Below are 18,609 nucleotides of genomic sequence, written 5' to 3'. Positions count from 1 at the left end.
TTGCTCAGCTGTATAAATCACCTGCACTCCTAACACTGATTCCAAGATTTACTAAAAGTCTGTTGATAATTTTTTGCCTCTCTACTTCTACCTTAATATACTCCCAACTATTTTATATTTGTCTGCCTATTCATAGCAGGTAAAATCACAAAGGTTATCCACTTCAGGATCTTTCTTTTCACAGACAGGTCCATGAAGTCTCATAATACATCATTTACAAATTATACCATTACATTGGTATATAAATTTGCTGAGGCTTTCAAAACCTTTCTGGAGTGCCTGTGAAAGGCATAATGTACATCCAAACACTTATGTATCATTAGTTTTCTCTGAAAAATAATCCCATACATGGAAAAGGAAGTAGGAGGGAAGGATTCACTTTGCTTGGCAAGTCCCCAGAACTAGCAGTCTGAAATGGTAGGAAAACTGATTCGGCAAAACTGATGTGGATGCTATTAGCTTGTTTCATGACTGAAGTGATTGTCAGCAGAGCTCAACAGCCACCTCATGTGCACTGCATACCCTTTTGTGCATGAGTGTTATTCACTCGAGGATGGAAACCAAATTATCTGTTCTATCCTTAAGACACACTCAGATACTAAGTCTGGCATAACCTGGACTTCAACTTAACATTGGCTTTCTGATACTTCAGATACTGGCCCTCCAAACACTTAAATACAAGGCTATTTTCTGTCTCACAAGTGTTTTAGATTTTTTGGGTTGTGGTTGAATTGATATTGATTTCTGAAAGTAAAAGAGAGAGCCCAAGAGTGTTTTTACAGGACATATCAGGGGACCTTTAGCTGCTAACACTAGAAGAGAAAACTGCTATGCAAATAATGTAATGGATTTTACTTTTAAAAAAATAATTTAAAATTACTGTTATTTAATGTCTGTGTTAGCTATTATGCCCATACAAAATTTCTTGCAGTTACACATGTAATGCATTGTAATAGACAGAAAAGAAATAGGTTTTTTTAACCTTTAGTGACCTCTCAGACACAAAATCAAAGGATGGTAAACAAAAGAGAAAAGAAGGGAAGATAAGTTTGATCTCATAATGATGACAACTTGACATTGAACTCCTATCTTTTAAATATTGCCTTTCTAAGGAAGAGGGAACATTTAAGGGGAAATCATGAGATAATAATAGAAGTTGGGAATTTTAACAAAATATTGTAATTAATATGTATATAATGTAAAACATAAATTTATATTGTCCTAAGAAAATTTAGAAAAAAGCACATTTTGTAACAGTTTAAAATAAGGATCTAAATGATCTGATCACAAATGCCAGATCTAATGACAAATGCAGTGTTCAAGATGAAAGACAACCAGATGAAAATACTTTTAGTTAGTTAAATTTAAAATACTTGAAGAAAATCCATACAGTTTCTTTTATACCAATATAGATGTTTTTAGGGAACTGATAATGTGCAATTTTACTTTAATATAAAAATAAACAACATAATGGCAGAAATTAAGGAATTAAAATATTTATTAACTTATTCTCCAGAGATGGTGAGTTACTGAAACATAAAGCACTTGAACCAAAGGCTTTTATCCCATTAGTTTGAATCAAGCCATTATCACTAAAAGTGGATGACCTGCAGACCAGAAGCTGAGAGAAAAATGCCCGTTACACAACAAAATTAAAACATTGCTGTTAAAAATAATAATAATAATACTCTTCCAAAATATAAAATAACCCAAACAAAACATAACCCCTCCAAAACCCACAAACACCTGCCTTTCAATATGGTTGTCCATGTCTGCTTCCATTTGTTGTAAAGCCCAATGACTAAAAGTTTTTCTCCCAGCATTTACTGCCTTAATGTTCTGTGGCTTTTATTGAGGCCTCTCCTTCACACCACTGTTCAGGCCATAATGGAGTTGAATTAAGCCTAGAGCTATTTTAAAAGAAAAAGTAAGTTGCTGCTCAACTGAAACTATTAAAAGTCAAAAAGCAGAATTAATGAATAATTTTTTGGCTGTACTAGAAGTAGATCCTTTTCAGTAAAGAAAAGAATTCTTGGAACTGTAGATTTTTATGTCACATTTGTATGTATGTTTATATATATAAAATCATACCTCTGTGTGATATACAGAAATTGGGAAGACTTCCGTACAAAATCTGTAGAAAATGGAGGTCTGCTAAAAATGTCTTCAGAGGTGGAGTCCAACATATTTCAGTGTTCATTGATTTATTGTCTGTAGTTAAAATAGGTTTCAAACGGTACTATCACTGACAGAATTCTACTCTTTAATGACCACAAAGAACCATCTTGGGTATTTATGTATTTCAGGGTGAAAATCACTCTAATTCTGGTCAGAAAATGGTAACTATAACAGAATGCTTCTTCTCTATGAATATCTTTGTATATAGTCCTCAAGTAGGATCTACTGAAAATTGTTATGTTTCTATACAGTGCCTCTCGACTAATTGTTCAGCTAAGAAACTAACAGTACTAATTAATCTATGTAGGTTTTTCCTTATTTGTTCAGTTTAGTCCATTTAGAGAAGCTAGTGCTCTATAGTTTTACTTATTCATAAAACTTTAGAGGCAACATTACGATTTACATCATAGGGGCTGACCTGCTGGAAAGCAGCTCTGGGGAGAAGGACCTGGGGGTCCTGGTAGACAGCAGGTTGCCCATGAGCCAGCAGGGTGCCCGGGTGGCAAAGAAATCAATGGGATCCTGAGGTGCATTAAGAGGAGTGTGGCCAGCAGGGTGAGAGAGGTGTTCCTCCCCCTTTGCTCTGCCCTGCTGAGGCCACATCTGGAATGCTGTGTCCAGTTCTGGGTTCCCCAGTTCAGGAGTGAAAGGGAACTACTGGAGAGGGTCCAGCAGAGGGCTACAAAGATGACTGAGGGACTGGAGCATCTCCCTTATGAGGAAAGGCTGAGAGAGCTGGGCCTGTTTAGCCTGGAGAAAGGAAGACTGAGAGGGGATCTTATTAATGTCTACACATCTCTTAAGGGCAAGTGTCAAGAGGATGGGGCAAGGCTCTTTTCAGTAGGGCCAAACAACAGGACAAGGGGCAATGGACACAAACCGTAGCACAGGCAGTTCCTTCTGAATATGAGGAAGTGCTTCTTTACCTTGAGGGTTCCAGAGCACTGGAGCAGGCTGCCCAGAGAGGTTGTGGAGTCTCCTTCTCTGGTGATATTCAAATCCCACCTGGTCGTGACTCTGTAACTTGCTCTGTGTGAACCTGCTTTAGCCCAGGGTTAGAGTAGATAATCTTCAGAGGTCCCTGACCATTCTGTGATTCTGTGAATCTGTGATTCTGATTCTGTGATTCAGGATCAAACTGTTTGGGGATGTCTCAACAGCCCCCAAGGTATTTGGTGATATCTTTCATGTTCTTAGTGAGATCTCTAGGTCTTAACAAACAGATCCATATTATCCTTTAGCAACATAAGCAGAGACAGACTTTTTTCTTTGCCTCCAGAATACGATTAGGATTTTACGAGTGTTATATCACTAAAACCTTCAAGATTATTTCTACTTTCCTGGGCCTTCCTGACTGACTTCCTTTGTCAGTCAGGGCAGGACTCCCCAGGTCTTTACTTCTGAGAGCTCAGTTTTACAAAACTGCACTAAGCAGTCTGCCTGCAGCTTGGAAATTGTAAACATATTATTTGCACATTTATTTATTTACTTCTTTCCCATTTCACAATTTGCTTTCAATCTGTCTATGCCTATGCAAATTCAGTTCAGAAAACAAAAAATTTAAAACCACGAATGAGTGAGTGAATAAATAAATAAATAAATGATGCTATTGATCTTTTTCTTTAAGGGCTATTCATGATAATGATTGATAGAACACATCAGATGCCATAATCCTTCCACAGTTACTGTATTCTCTCTGTAAATGATTAATAGCACAAAATGTATACAAAGCTATCTGTGTCTAGTGAGAGATACTTAAGCTCACAGAGTTTACAATGTTGGTATTTGTCATCATATGTATAGATGTGATGGGTTGACCTTGGCTAAGGGCCAGACTCCCACCCAGCTGCTCTGTTATCTTCACCTTCTCAACAAGACAGGGAAAAAATAAGATGAAAAAGCTCATGAGCCAAGATAAAGACAAGGAGATCACCCACAAACTACAATCATGGGCAAAACAACTTTGGGAAAACTAATCTAATATGTGGCCAAATGAAAAGAAGTAGGATAGTGAGACACAAACCCAAAAAGATTGAAACAACTTCTCCCTCTTCCCCTTTTCCCAGGTTTAACTTCACTCTTCCATTCCCAACTCCTCTAGCCCCCACCTCACCCAGCACAGGGCAGGTGAATAGGAGGCTGCACTTTGTCCCTGCTGTTCCTTCCTCCTCACATTTTTCTCCTGCTCCCATGTAGGTCCTGTCCCTGAGCTGCAGTCCTTCAGGATAAACCTGCTCCAGCATGGGCTCTCCACTGGCAGCAGTTCCTTCAGGCAATATCTATCTGCTTTGGTGTGTGGGGTCCTCCATGGGCTGATGTATGGATATCTGCTCTGGCATGGTCCTCCACCAGGTGCAGGAAAATACTTCCTTCTGTGCCTGGAGAAGCTCTTCCTTCTCCTTCTTAGCTGACATTGGTGTTCCATCTGCTGTTTCTCGACATTTTTTTTCCCTTCCTCCTCTGCCTGTCTGTTTTTTGTGCCTGGTGTTTATCACCCTTTTGTAACCATGTTTTCCCAGAAGCATCATCATCCTGACTGAGGGGCTTAGATGTGCCCTGTGGTGGGTCTGCTGGAGTCAGCTGGAACCAGCTGTGCCTGGCATGGGGCAGCCCATGGCCTCTTCTCGTAAAGGCCACCCTGCAGCATCCACTGCTAGTACCTTGACACACCCAATACAGTAAGTATAAAATTAAGGTTTTTTAAAGCTTTCTTTGTAGTAGTAATACTGAACATATGAATTATCTAGTATACTACTGTAGTGTGAAACAAAGAACAGAAACCTAACAAATTATTAAAAAAAAAAATAATTATCAGTAATTCAAAAGTAGGAAAACATACAAACATATAATAAAGTCCACATTCACCATTAAAAACCCTAAACAAATTAAAAAAATAAATAAATTCCACTATTGCTTTACTACTAAAAAGAAAAGGAAGTAGACATCCTGAAAAGATGTGAAGGAAATTGGGTTTCTTTCTTTTAAAAAGAGCAAAAAACTATTCTGTACTGACATGAGTTACCCTAGAACTTGTTAGACTTTACAAGCCACTGTGACCTAAAGGCTGAAGAACATGGTGAAGACAGCATGTTCAGGCTTACACAGGTGTGACTACCAGCTGCTGTAGCAGCTGAAAGTAAAGGGGAACCAGCAGAAATGAAGTTTGTCAAAACTCTGATGAATAATTTTTCCTGTCATTTCCTAGAAGCATTACATTCCATGCTTGGTGGTTATTTTGATGTCCCATTTGTTACATCAGAATGGAGCAGAACTCAATATATGGGAACTCAGAACAAGCTAAAATATTAACAGTGCTCATAATAAAATTATTCCATTTAAATAAAACATATGTAGGTGACCTATAAATATTCAAATAACTCCAGGTCCTCTACAATAGAAACTTACAGCAGTATATGTCTTTGTAAGAGAATAGATGAAAACTTTCAGAGAATTTTCATAACAACCACTGGTAATCTTCCCTAGTCCTAAAACTTCATAAAATCCTCCAATCTTCCTGTGTTGGAATCAGATTTTTAAATAGTATTTTTAGGAGGCCTACTCTTTTCCATATTAACATTAGGCTTGAAAATCATTCAGATATTTATGTCTTCATTAAAACAAATTTTCTTTGCTTACGTTAGACCAAGTCTTGCATAAAGACCACAAAAATTTACAGGCTATTACAGACCAGACCAGACCAGACCAGATCAGAACTTTACAGCTGCAAGAATCTTATCTCTACATTCAAATGTTATTTTTGAAAGCAGATTAACATAAAGTCAGTAATCAGAATAATAATAAAAAGAAAACAATTGATATCTATATCTAGAATTTAATATTTAATATGACTTGTATTAATAATTGACCCTATTTAGAAAAACTCATTTTGATTTGATTCCTGCCTTAGCTGAAGGGCCTGAAAAAAAATATTACAGCCAACAAAAATTATATTAGGATGGAGTTAGAAGATAGCAAGGATGGCACTTATATATCCTCACTTTCTAGAAATTAAGGGTGGCTTTCATCTCCAAGTCCAAAAAAACCAAAATATGGGAAAGTTGATAGTTACATGTAGCTGTCTAAAATCATGTGACACTTAATGAAAATCTAAATCTTTATTCACTTGCAAATATGTAAGGGGGGTAATGACATTTGACAGCATCAAGTATTTGCCACCTGACACCCAACTTACTCCAAAAGACCATGTTTTTTCCATAGGTCCTGTGCCATAATTGTTGGCCCTGAATACCCCCAAGCATCTTGAATGCCATTTCATGTTGATATTTAGGCATCTGAATCGTCATGAGCAATGCAAATGATAGAACACAGAGAGCTGCTTAGCCCATGCTAAAATAGACACTAAGGATCAAGTTATTTGTGGATTTCTAGCGTTACGCAAAGTGCCCTAGGTCACCAGATCTAGAAACCTGGCAGACTTTCACAGGAACTGTGAATCTCCCACCCACACCTCTAACAGAGCACAAGGACTCAGCAGTGTGTACTAGGGCATCTCACATTGCTCCCAGAACTCTGGGTTGAATAGACCCCTTCTGTTTAGTCTTAACACAAGTCTAACAGCCCTTAGCTGATGTGTTAAGTCTGACACAGTCAGTCTTAGCACCTACAGAGGCTGATACATGTGCCTTATCTTGTATGCCTATTTTAGGATGAAATGTATAATTATCCAGGGATTATTAACTGTTTCTGTTGACTGAGACAGGTAGATCAGTCTTGATCACTTTTCTTCATGCTTGCATCGGGGAAAGTGTGAATATCAAGTTCAATTTTCCCGAATCATTCCCATGTTTATTCCTTGTTGATTTAACCTAAGGAAAAAAAAAAAAAAACAAACAAACCCACAAACAAACAAAAAACAAAAATACCCAGCCCTTTCTTATGTTAGACTTGGAGTAACATATTTAAATATTGCATTCAAAAACAATTACTCTCAGGTGTCATGGAATGCCAATAAGACCCCAAAGGTCTGCCTAATCTACTTCTGTTGCTTATCTTGACAGCGTGTTAAAAGAGAAAACAATTATCAAAAACATTGAGATCTCAGTTGGTGATCTGGAGCGATAGAAATGCATTATACCTAGGCAGGAAATAGCAACCTTTCATTCAATAATTTCCAAAATTACATGTTGAGAATTTTGCACTTTCTTTTTTAATGGTTTAATTGAAGAAAAAATATTAAAGGTTATGTCCTTGAGATAATATTCAGGTGTGTGTGGTGGGGAGGGAGGTATTCTTTAACAAACAGGCATTTCTTACTGAAAAACTATGACACTGCAACGTTCCTGACCAATTCTTACATTGCAATGCCCTCTGCTGTGAACAAATAAATGGTGTGTGTGAAAGGTAATTAGGTGGTAGCTTGAAAATAATATTATATCATCATAGCAGAGAGTCACAGGTCATGCCCATACTGTGCAACAGAGGGAAGTGCAGACTTCCTTAACTGGCCCTGAGTGATTCAGCTCTGCAGCAAGCAGCAGGATAGTTAAATCCAAGCTGTATTCGGTTTGGGCTGATTAATCATGCTAACAGGAATATAGTGTTACTGGGACTGAATCATAAATACATGCAGGGTGTTATGCCACACCATGGAGAAAGATTGCTTGCTCAAACAAGAATTAATATCTCTATCACAACATTGTATTCTGCAGCACAGTCTTTGTCAGTTTCAAAGGGGAATTTTGCAAGTTTTTATTTTTTTGAAATATAATTTTTTTTTTTTTTTTTTTTTTTTTTTTTTTAGGAGGAGGAAGTATATGGGTGTTTTTAATAAAGTAAATCTGGGGATATCTTAACCGGAAGTGAATTTTGGAATAATCTGATCATTGTTTCTTCAAATTTCAGTGTTATTCGTGATAATGTGTGATTACATTTTACTTTGAAGAAATGTGCTTCTGATGTTGCCCTAAAACCTCTTAGATTCCAGGGCTTTAATATGTATTTATTTTCAAAAACAAGTCAGTTATGTTTCTCATAGATATGTAGTAAAGCAGATTAAAACCTGATTTTAGAGAAAGATTTTTCTAATAAAATGACATGAAAGAAAACTTTTTCTCCTTTCTCTGAAGAATTAAGACACTTATTTTATTTTGACAATACTAAATATCAAAAAATACCACTGAATTGCCATGTTATATTTCCGTGTTCTAATAATGGTCTTATTATCACATGCTCAGCTGAGTAACCTCCAAGAAAGTAAAAGAATTATGCCATTTTATAATAGCCAATCATTTACCTGTTATTTTCAGTCACTTTATAGTTACCCATAAAGCATTCTTACTAGATAAGGATGTCTCCTGAAATCTTGAGAAATATGTTTCTACCCTGGAGGGTGAATCCTGAGAGGTACTACAAATCTGGAAGCTCTTAGTATGATCTGAACAACACTCCATACCTGTGTCTTTCAAACTGAAGTCAAGCTATGTGTTTGTGAAATATGTACCTTAAAGAGAAATGTATGAGTGTTTTCAATATGCAGTTTAGGCTACAAAAGTAGCAATAACCTAAATTAATCTCTGAGAGAGATCAGTTCAGAAGACTAGTCTGTTTCTTCACTGATTACAGCAGAAACTTAGCATAGCAAGCTATCTGACTGAGATGATTAATTTAGGTATCTATATTTATGATGTGAACACACTTCAGATTCTAAATGCAGGTTTTTAAATTAATGCAGAAATTCTCAACCATAATTATAATTAAATATGATGATTCCTTTTGGTTTATTATGAGTTCATTTGAGAAATGAATGAGTCTTTCTAAACTCAATATCCATTGACTTAAGAGGTTGTTAATGTATGATAAAGTTTTAACATAGTATTAATGAGAATCCCAAGACCTTGTTCTACAAGGTACCATTTCCACTCAGAATACACAGCATACAACCATAATCTATAATCAAATACCTTAAAGCAATTGAGAAGGCCTTTACTTCCTCCTCCCTCCCCACCTCCTTCCCTCTCTCCCTCCTTCCCTCCCTCCCCCCCTCCCTTCCCTTCTTCGTTCTTCCCTCTCTTGAGTTTAGAAGAATAGTTTCTTCCTATTATTCTTCCTTTTGTGTAACAAAGTTCTGTTTACAATACTTGTCCACATTTAATTATTTCTTGTAATTGATGCAATTGACAAATACTTGGAATCATAGAGTCATTTAGGTTGGAAAAAAACCTTGAAAATCATCAAGTCCAACTGAAGTCCTTCTTTGAATGTGCTCCAGCACCTTAATGTCTGTCTTGCAGTGAGGGACCCAACTCTGAACAGAGTATTCAAGGTGCAGCCTCACCAGTGCTGAGTACAGGGAGTCAATCGCTTCCCCAGTCCTGCTGGCCACACTATTGCTGATACAAGCCAGGATGCTGCTGGCCTTCTTGGCCACCTGGGCACACTGCTGGCTCATGTTCAGCAATACACCAATCAGCACCCCCAGGTCCTTTTCCACCAGGCAGCTTCCCAGCCACTCTTCTCCAACCCTGTAGCACTGTGTGGGGTTGTTGTGACCCAAGTGCGGGACCGGCACTTCTCCTTGTTGAATGTCATACAATTGATCTCAGCCCATCAATCCAGCCTGTCCAGATCCCTCTGCAAAGCCTGCCTGCCCTCAAGCAGATCAACACTCCTGCCCAGCTTGGTGTCATCTGCAAACTTAATGAGGGTGCACTCAAACCCCTCATCTAGCTCATTGGTAAAGATATTAAACAGAACTAGCCCAATAATAAGCCCTGAGGAACACCACTTGTGACTGGCCACCAACTGAATTTAACTCCATTCACCACAACTCTTTGCTTGAAGTTCCCAGCTTTCACAAGAACACTGCTACTTGACAGTTATGGAGTGGAAGATAGTCACCATCAAGACAAGTCTACATATCTCAAATTTCTATCAAACTCCATACTACATTCCTGAACCAGAGAAAAACAATTTTATAACAATGTAAATGCTGATCCTCATAATTTGATAATTCTTTTAGCTCCACTTACTTTGTCAGTGTTTTGGAAACAGAACTGGACAGACAGCTGGATCACTGCAGTCTTATGTCCTAAGTACAGTAATTTAGTAGTCTTAATAAGGGGAAAAGGTAAGCTCTTCTGAGCTTACACAATCCCACTGCTAATATAATGCCAGATGTGTGCAAAGCAGACTAAATTTTACTAGTGACATAATGTTTGTTTCAGTTTCCTTAGTAAAATAAAAATGATACACATTTTATAGGCCTAAAAATATATAACTTTGATAAAGTTAATTTGTTAAATTTACCAAATAAATAAGGTACATATTTTAAAAATGCATAAACAGTTCCTTACTTGCATATATAAAATCCCTTTAAATAATATGTACGTGTCAATATAGTAATTAAAATAACGTTGTATCTTTAACCTACAATTATCCTAGCTTCTCCATGTATCTTCTTCATTGTGTTATCACACTACATTCTATTTTTGACATGAATCATGACTGCTTTTATCACAATTGTAAACAAAACAAACTGTTAGGTGGAAACTTTTAACAGAAACTTCTCTCTACAGTACGTTTTTTTACTCTGCCAGTAGTACCAAATTGACATACAAGGCCTGAAAATATCACCTACATCAATATTTAATGAAATTTGATTGCTGGCTTCTTTTGTTTGGTGTGCAGTAAAAACAAATATTTCCATTGTGATTTTCATCCTGTAGCCACTATTGTTAACACAACAGAACAAAGGGAAGGGAAGGGAAGGGAAGGGAAGGGAAGGGAAGGGAAGGGAAGGGAAGGGAAGGGAAGGGAAGGGAAGGGAAGGGAAGGGAAGGGAAGGGAAGGGAAGGGAAGGGAAGGGAAGGGAAGGGAAGGGAAGGGAAGGGAAGGGAAGGGAAGGGAAGGGAAGGGAAGGGAAGGGAAGGGAAGGGAAGGGAAGGGAAGGGAAGGGAAGGGAAGGGAAGGGAAGGGAAGGGAAGGGAAGGGAAGGGAAGGGAAGGGAAGGGAAGGGAAGGGAAGGGAAGGGAAGGGAAGGGAAGGGAAGGGAAGGGAAGGGAAGGGAAGGGAAGGGAAGGGACCTCAAAGCAGAAATCTGTTTAACTATAAAGTCACATATAAAGTTGTTAGCTATTCAATATTACTCTGTTCTTAGATTCAGTTTTCTAGTTCTCTTTTGCATTCACAATGCCTATTCGCAAAGCCTAGCTAAAGTGTTCCTAGGTATGGGGATAGACTCTTCACATATGCAAGTAATTGCCATCAGCATCAAAAAGAGCTACATATCAATCAAAGGGAGAAAAGACTGTATTTAGGGTTCATTTATTCTTTTTGTATATGGCAAATTTCCACATCCTTTACCATGGCTTAAGAGCATTTTTCAGGGATGGGGATACAAAACCATATTGTAATACTGAGAATGCTTGCGCAGTGTTCTTATCCACAGTGTATGCTGAGACTGCTGTTCTATGTATTGCCATCTGAAACTATTCAGGTGTCAGGGGATCCATTTCCTCCTCTTTCTCTGGAATAATGACAAGAAAGATTCAGCCATAGAAAAAGTATGATAATGTGTCCTTGAGGATTTTCTTTAATGGTTGCTACAATAGATTATATTATTCAAGTAGTGCAAAGGTATTCAGATGACAGCATTATCCAGACCTTACAAATGCATAAAGACAGCAGGGAATATTTTTACTTCTTGCTGTAGCCCTGGCATAGATGCAGTGCAATGAGATATATAAGCTTAATACATTGCTCAGTCTCACTGCTGAAAGAAGGTCATTATGGTGATTCTTAGCAACTTCAGGTTGAAGATGAGCCTGCCATGACTTCAGTCATCTAAATTGCTATGAAGGGCACGGTGGTAGACAATCATGAAGATGTGAATGCAACATTTGCTCTCTTCTTTTGGGCTTACTACTCACACATCTTGGTGAATATCTGTATAACCCTGCATAGCTCCAATAGAAATGGAAGTTTCTAATTTCTATTTGTTGCTCATAATGAACAGTACCAAATAATACAGATAGTCCTACTGAAGTTAATAGTACTTTTGTTAAAAATGCAAAGTCACAATGAAATTGTATCCCATACTACCCTTAAAAATCAATTAGTGATACATGGCTTGGAAAGGAATATAGTGAGGATGAAATACTGGACAGATTGCAGAGATCAATGGGTTGCAATTAGTGCTATGAAGTCAAGTTAACTGTTCATTTCCTGGTGTGTTCTCTGCAGCAAAGTACCTGGGATCCCAGGGGGCAAGCTAAACATGAATCTTCAGTATGTTTTTGCAAGGGAGAATGCCTGCCTCAACAAAGTGAGCATCTCGGGCTGTACCGGCTGTACCAGCCAGAGCAATGCCAGCAGACCCAGGCTGGTGATTGCGTCTCTCAGCTTGGCACCTGCGAGAGTAGTCTTGAGCTCCCCCAGACACAGATATTCACCTCCTGGAGCAGATCCAAGGGAGGGTCACCAGAATGCTCAGCACAGGTACATGATGTGTGAGGAGATGCTGAGAGATGGTTTCTAAGCTAAGGGGAGATCGAATTGTGCTTCAGCTACCCCGTGGTGAAGTGCAGACTCATCTTGCAGGTGCAGAGTCCTCTTGAAGGTGAACAGTGGTAGGACAAGAGGCAATGGACACCCAAGCTGTAATATGGGAAATTCCAATTAGATCTGGAGATTTTTTTACCATGAGAGTGGTCAAACGCCATGAGAGGCTGCTGAAGAAGTTGTGGAACCTCCATCCTTGAAGATGCTCACAACTCATCTGGGCACAGCTGTGAGCAGCCTGATCTATTTTGGCTCTTCTTTGGACAGGTAGATGGACCAGATGTTCTCTGACCACTTTAATCTGAGGTATTCTAGGAGTATGATTTTATGAAAAGTTTCAGGTTTGGATTAGTAAAATGCATCCCTTTTATACTATGATGGAAGAAAAAAAAATAAAACAAAACAGTTGAAATTATTTCTAATAAATTGATAGGGTTTTTTTCTGTTTAGGTAGAATATAATAATAAATAACTAATCAAGTATTCTGTTCCAGGGGAAAAAAAAAAATATCTGTAACTTTATTTTAAGACTGCACACTACTATATTCTGGCTATGTTTGAAAAAAGTAAATGAGTGTTCTAAAATCAGTGAGAGTTAATAGGTTGCTTTTAAGCACTATTTATTCTCCTTTGTGATACAGTATTTTAATGAGGCAATTGCAAATAATTTAAAGTATTTCCTGTCCGTAAAACTTGTTGAATAAAAATAGTAAAATATTACATGTGTATTCTGGCTAGATATAAAGGTTGGTATGCTAAAATCAGTTTTGTGTTTTCAAATTTTGTTTACAGTTATGAAAAATCAAAATAAAAGCTTGAACATGCTTTTCAGCATTGGACTGTAAGTGAAGTATCTGAAAATCTTTTTAAAATGCTGGCATGTACAAGGTACAATTTTACTTCTTCTGCTTCACTTTCATCATATTCCAGCACTTTTCCAGTACTTCCTTTCTCCTTTTATTATTACTAATAATTCATTATTTGAGCAATAATAAGCTAACAGCAAGTCGTGAGCCAGTAATCTTTGATCTTTGGTTATAAGTCATTTAAACCATCAATGTAAACTAAGCACTGCCCAGCCTTATTAACAAATTGAGAATAAAATAATACAATATGTATAAAGACATTGGATATGTCATCTCACCGATGTTTAGATGAGTTTAGACTTTTAATCAATTACCAAAACATTCATACTGGTAGTAAATGAAATAAATACAGTTAATAGAGTTTTGAGTGCTGATTTGCAAACTTGCTGTGTCTTTTCAATTAAAGTGAACTGAATCAACTCTCTAGTTCTCTTTAACTATACTGGTTAGATCTCCATTGGTTGCAATGGTAGGTCAGATACTTAGTAGACACAAGCCTAAATTTAACCACATCGGACTTGGTATATTTTCTTATCTTTACATATCCCATTCCATTTCATATTCTACTAGATGCACTAAGATATCCTCCCTTGACCTCCAGGCCTTGTGCAGGTTATTGCAAATAGTCCCTTGGTGTTTATAACTGAACGAAGATCCAGGAATTTTTACTGCTGGTACTCAAATAAGTTGCTCATGTTTAAGTGTTTAGTGCCATTTGAAATGCCTAGAATATCCAATATATCTGTCAGGAAAGACAGAAGACGAAAAGGATACCTGTGGTCATTCAGAGCAGTACCTGGAGACAAGCGTGGACCATAGTCAGAAATGTCACAAAAAACCTCTACATGACTTTGTATGGGCATATGAATAAAATCTCAAGGTTTGGATTTAGGTACTTGATCAGAGTCACATTTTGCTATTTGACCTGCTTTAGGCTGCTCAAGGATACTTGTATCTGGCAGATACAACAGTGTCAGAAATCTTCACTCAGTTTTAAAAGGCAAAATCGTGGAGGCTAAATTATAAAGGCCAAACCAGACACTCATAATGCCTAACCTAATTTTAGATAGTTACTTTTAGGCAGAACTACTTGGATATTATAGATGTCAAATATGATGCATCCCAGCTATAAGTCTTAGTCCATGCCAAAGAAGAAGAAAGATTAAAACTCATATTTTAAATATGTGGGTTATCGCTGTGTTTATAACTAGGAACAGTTCTAGATCATTGGGTATAATTGGACTCCCCATAAAATGAATATTTTAAAATCGTGCCTCTTCATTCCCTGTTTTACAGCGTGTATGTCTCAAAAAACTTAATTCTTATCTTGGTATGATAAGTAAGGTATCAGAATGGTATGATAGTAAAAGGAGTAAGTTGCCAAAATTTTCAAAAAAATTGCATGCTTCAGTACTCTACAGAAATCATTAGCCTCCATTCCAACAAGCGTCTGTTCAAATAAGTTTTAAACTGTAGATTCTTATAATTAATTTAAATAAACAGCCTAAATTTGCCATGATGAAGTTTTGAGCATAGCAATAGTTAACATGTTAATTTTGGTAAGGCACAATAGTAATTATGTCTTCAACTTTGTGAGAGTGAACACGTATCACCAATTTTCTGTAAAACTGCAGACAGTAAGGAAGTCAAAGAATCACAGAATGGTCGAGTTTAGAAGAGACCTCTGGAGATGATCTGGTCCAAACCACTTGCTCGAGCAGGGCTTCCCAGAACCAGTTGCCCAAGACCATGACCAGATAGCTTTTCACTATCTCCATGGATGGAGACCATAACTCTGGGCAATCTGTGCAAGTGCTCTGTCACCCTTATAGTGATATAAGTGTTACCCACTGTTCAGACAGACCCCTACTATATTTCAGGTTGTGGCCATTGCCTCTGGTCATGCCACTGGGCACCACTGCAAAGAGCTTGTCTCTGTTTTATTTGCATCTTCCCTTCAGATATTTATATACGTTGACAAGAACACCTTGAGCCTTCTTTTCTCCAGGCTGAACAGTTTCAGCTCTCTCAGCCTTTCCTCATAGGACAGATGCTCCAAGACCCTTAGTCATCTTTGTGGCTTTTTGCTGGACTCTCTCCAGTAGCTCCATATCTCTCTTGCTCTGGGGAGTGATGCCAAAATGGCACAGAGTAACTGCTCAGAGATGAAGTTTGTCTTTAAGCAGCAAAGGTATTTATTTCGTGCAACGTTGGGGAGCTAGCCGATTCCCACTGGACAAACTAGCTCCAAAGTTTTCAGTGAAAAGTCAGGTAATTTATATAGTTTTCATGACAGGTTACAACATCTTTACATACACATTCATTTGATTTTGACATCTAATAATTCTGTTTATAATAGGTAGGATCTAGGTGGAGTAAACCTTTCAATTTTCTTTGTTCAGTGATTTCCTGACTTGATGGTCTCCTTATCTCCTTCAGGTGCCCACTTATCTTTTCTAATTATTCAGAGTACATTCCTTTACTTTGACATTGTCAGTGGAACCTTTTTATTATTCAGAGTACATTCCTTTAACGTTGTCAGTGGAACCTTTTCTAATTATTTAGAGTACACTCCTTTCTCAACACAAACAAAGCATCACCCAGAGCATTATACCAAACTCATCCTGACTAATCTTTTTAAGACCTTGCTCTGTTTCAGGAGTCCAGAACTGGATAGAATGCTCCAGGTGTGGCCTCACTTGCTGATTACAGGGAAAAGATCACTCCTTTGACCTGCCTGTTGCAACCCAGGATGCCATTATCCTTCTTTGCAGCAAGGGCACATTGCTGGCTCATGTTCAATTTGGTGTCCACCAGGACACTTTTTCTGCCAAGCTGCTTCCCACCTGGATATTCCCCAGCACCTACTGATGCATGGGGCTGCTCCTCCTTGGGTGCAGGGTTTGGCACATCACCTTGTTGAAGTGTCAGCCCATTTCTCCAACCTCTCAAGGTCCCACTGGACAGCAGCGTGATCTTCTGGCTTTTCAGCTGTTCCTCCATTTTATGTCTTCTGCAAACTTGCTAAGGATATACTCTGCCTCATCATCCAGATGATTAATGAAGATATTAAACAGGGCTGGACCCAGTATTGACCTCTGGAGTACACCACTAGCCACTGGCCCTCAGCTAGACTTTGTGCTACTGATCATCATGCGTTGAGCCTGGCTATTCAGCCAGTTTTCAATCCACCTCACTGTCAGTTCATCTGTTTCATACTTCAATAGCTTCTCTATGAGTATCATATCGGAAACAGTGCCAAAGGCTTACTGAAGTCAAGGCAGACAATATCCACAGCTCTCTCCATGCCTATCAAGCCGGTCATTTCATGATAGAAGTTTATCAATTTGATGTGGTAAAAAAATATTACATTGATTACTGCTAATGAAAAAGCCTTTGTTTTTAATTAAGGATCAGGGATCACTTGACTTGGACAAGGACAATCAGGTGGTGTTTGTCTTCCCCCCAAATAAGCAAGGTATGAGCAGGAACATCCAGACAATAAATATTGTGTGCAGCTGTGTCATGACAGTAACTTCACCACGCTTGGGCATCTGGCCAACATTCCTCGCATCTGTGAACCTTATGAATCATGAGATAGGGCACACTTGCACTTAGCCTAAACTTAAAAGTTTGCATACACTAGGAGTGTAAACTGTTTTTGTTTTTCACCAAGTATGAAAGAAGGCCAGCTCATAGACTGGGCCAGAAGGCTCACCTATGAACAGACACACCATGTAGGAATTTTCCCAGTTACAGAGAGACTCCTGGCACCAGCTGCAATGAGGCTTCCCAGCCAAAGTGTGGGCCTGGATGATGGTAAGGTTGTAAATGGTGAGGAATACTTTTCTTAGTCTCTGTAACGCTTTGCAGTAGTGATCTGATGTTTCACTTCTGTTGCTTTTTTATCATATTGTGTCTAATGACTAGTACTGTTTCCTTTTAGCATATTGCATGCTATTTTTCCTTCATAGTGTAATATAATAAACCACATTTGTTCTTATATTTGATTTGGAATTCATTTTTGCTTGGTATCCAGTCAATCAGCATAACAGTTGGTCAAGCATGACTTCTTGGTGAATTCATGCTGGCTATTCTGATGATTTTCTTGTCATTCATGCGCCTGGAAGTGGTTTCCAGGCTTAGCTGTTCCACCAAACTTTGCAGATATCAGTTACATAACTAAGTAAATTACAAACATACTTAAGTGAATTACATACTTTTTAAAGTATGCAAATTTGCATTTGATTGAAATCCTTCGATATATAAAAGAGTTCATATCACTGAAAATTTAACATTTAATTCTAAAACTTACCGTTGCAGATGTACTACTAGATAAATCTTTATTCTATAATATATTGAGAAACACATTTACATGACCCGTCTCAGAAAAATATGTTAATAAATCATCTGGTGTATAGTATGCAATTCAATCATATGTTGGCATGGAAACTAAGCTTAGCATTCTCTCTAGCAGACAGAAAGCTGTACAAAATCTTTAATACTTGCAAGCTGTTACTCATAACTTCTTTATACTCTGAAAACTGAGGTTTACTGTCTTGAGATACTTAAAGGAAACTAAGCCAAATAAATCAAGATTACATAATTCTTACCATGAATTTGTACTGGCCTCTTTCAAAAATGCCTCTGAAATACTGCAATTGAGGATTTGGTTTTGCTATATATTTTCTTTTATTATTACTTCAGTCCACATACTGAAATCCCCTATTTAGTTTAAGGGATACTTCACAGTTGAGCTGATTTGATCAGTAATGGTAAAGTGAATGTTGCTGATGCTCAGAGTAGTAATACATTTGAGACTATAGCAAAACTTGTCACTCTGTATATTCTTTGTGATTTTTTTACAAAGTGATTTCCCTTACTCTGCTTTTATCCAGTTTCAGAAACTCAAGTGTGACAATATGATCCAACCACTGTACTGTAGATAGACTAAGCGTAAAAAACACAGACATGCTGTCCCATTAACTTTAAGTTAAACTTAGATCTGTAAATATCACCTTTGCTATGAGGACCAAAACCCACATTTG

This window comes from Falco naumanni, chromosome 2 (assembly GCF_017639655.2).
Source record: "Falco naumanni isolate bFalNau1 chromosome 2, bFalNau1.pat, whole genome shotgun sequence".
NCBI lineage: Eukaryota > Metazoa > Chordata > Aves > Falconiformes > Falconidae > Falco > Falco naumanni.
Note: the sequence above shows the minus strand (reverse complement) of the source record.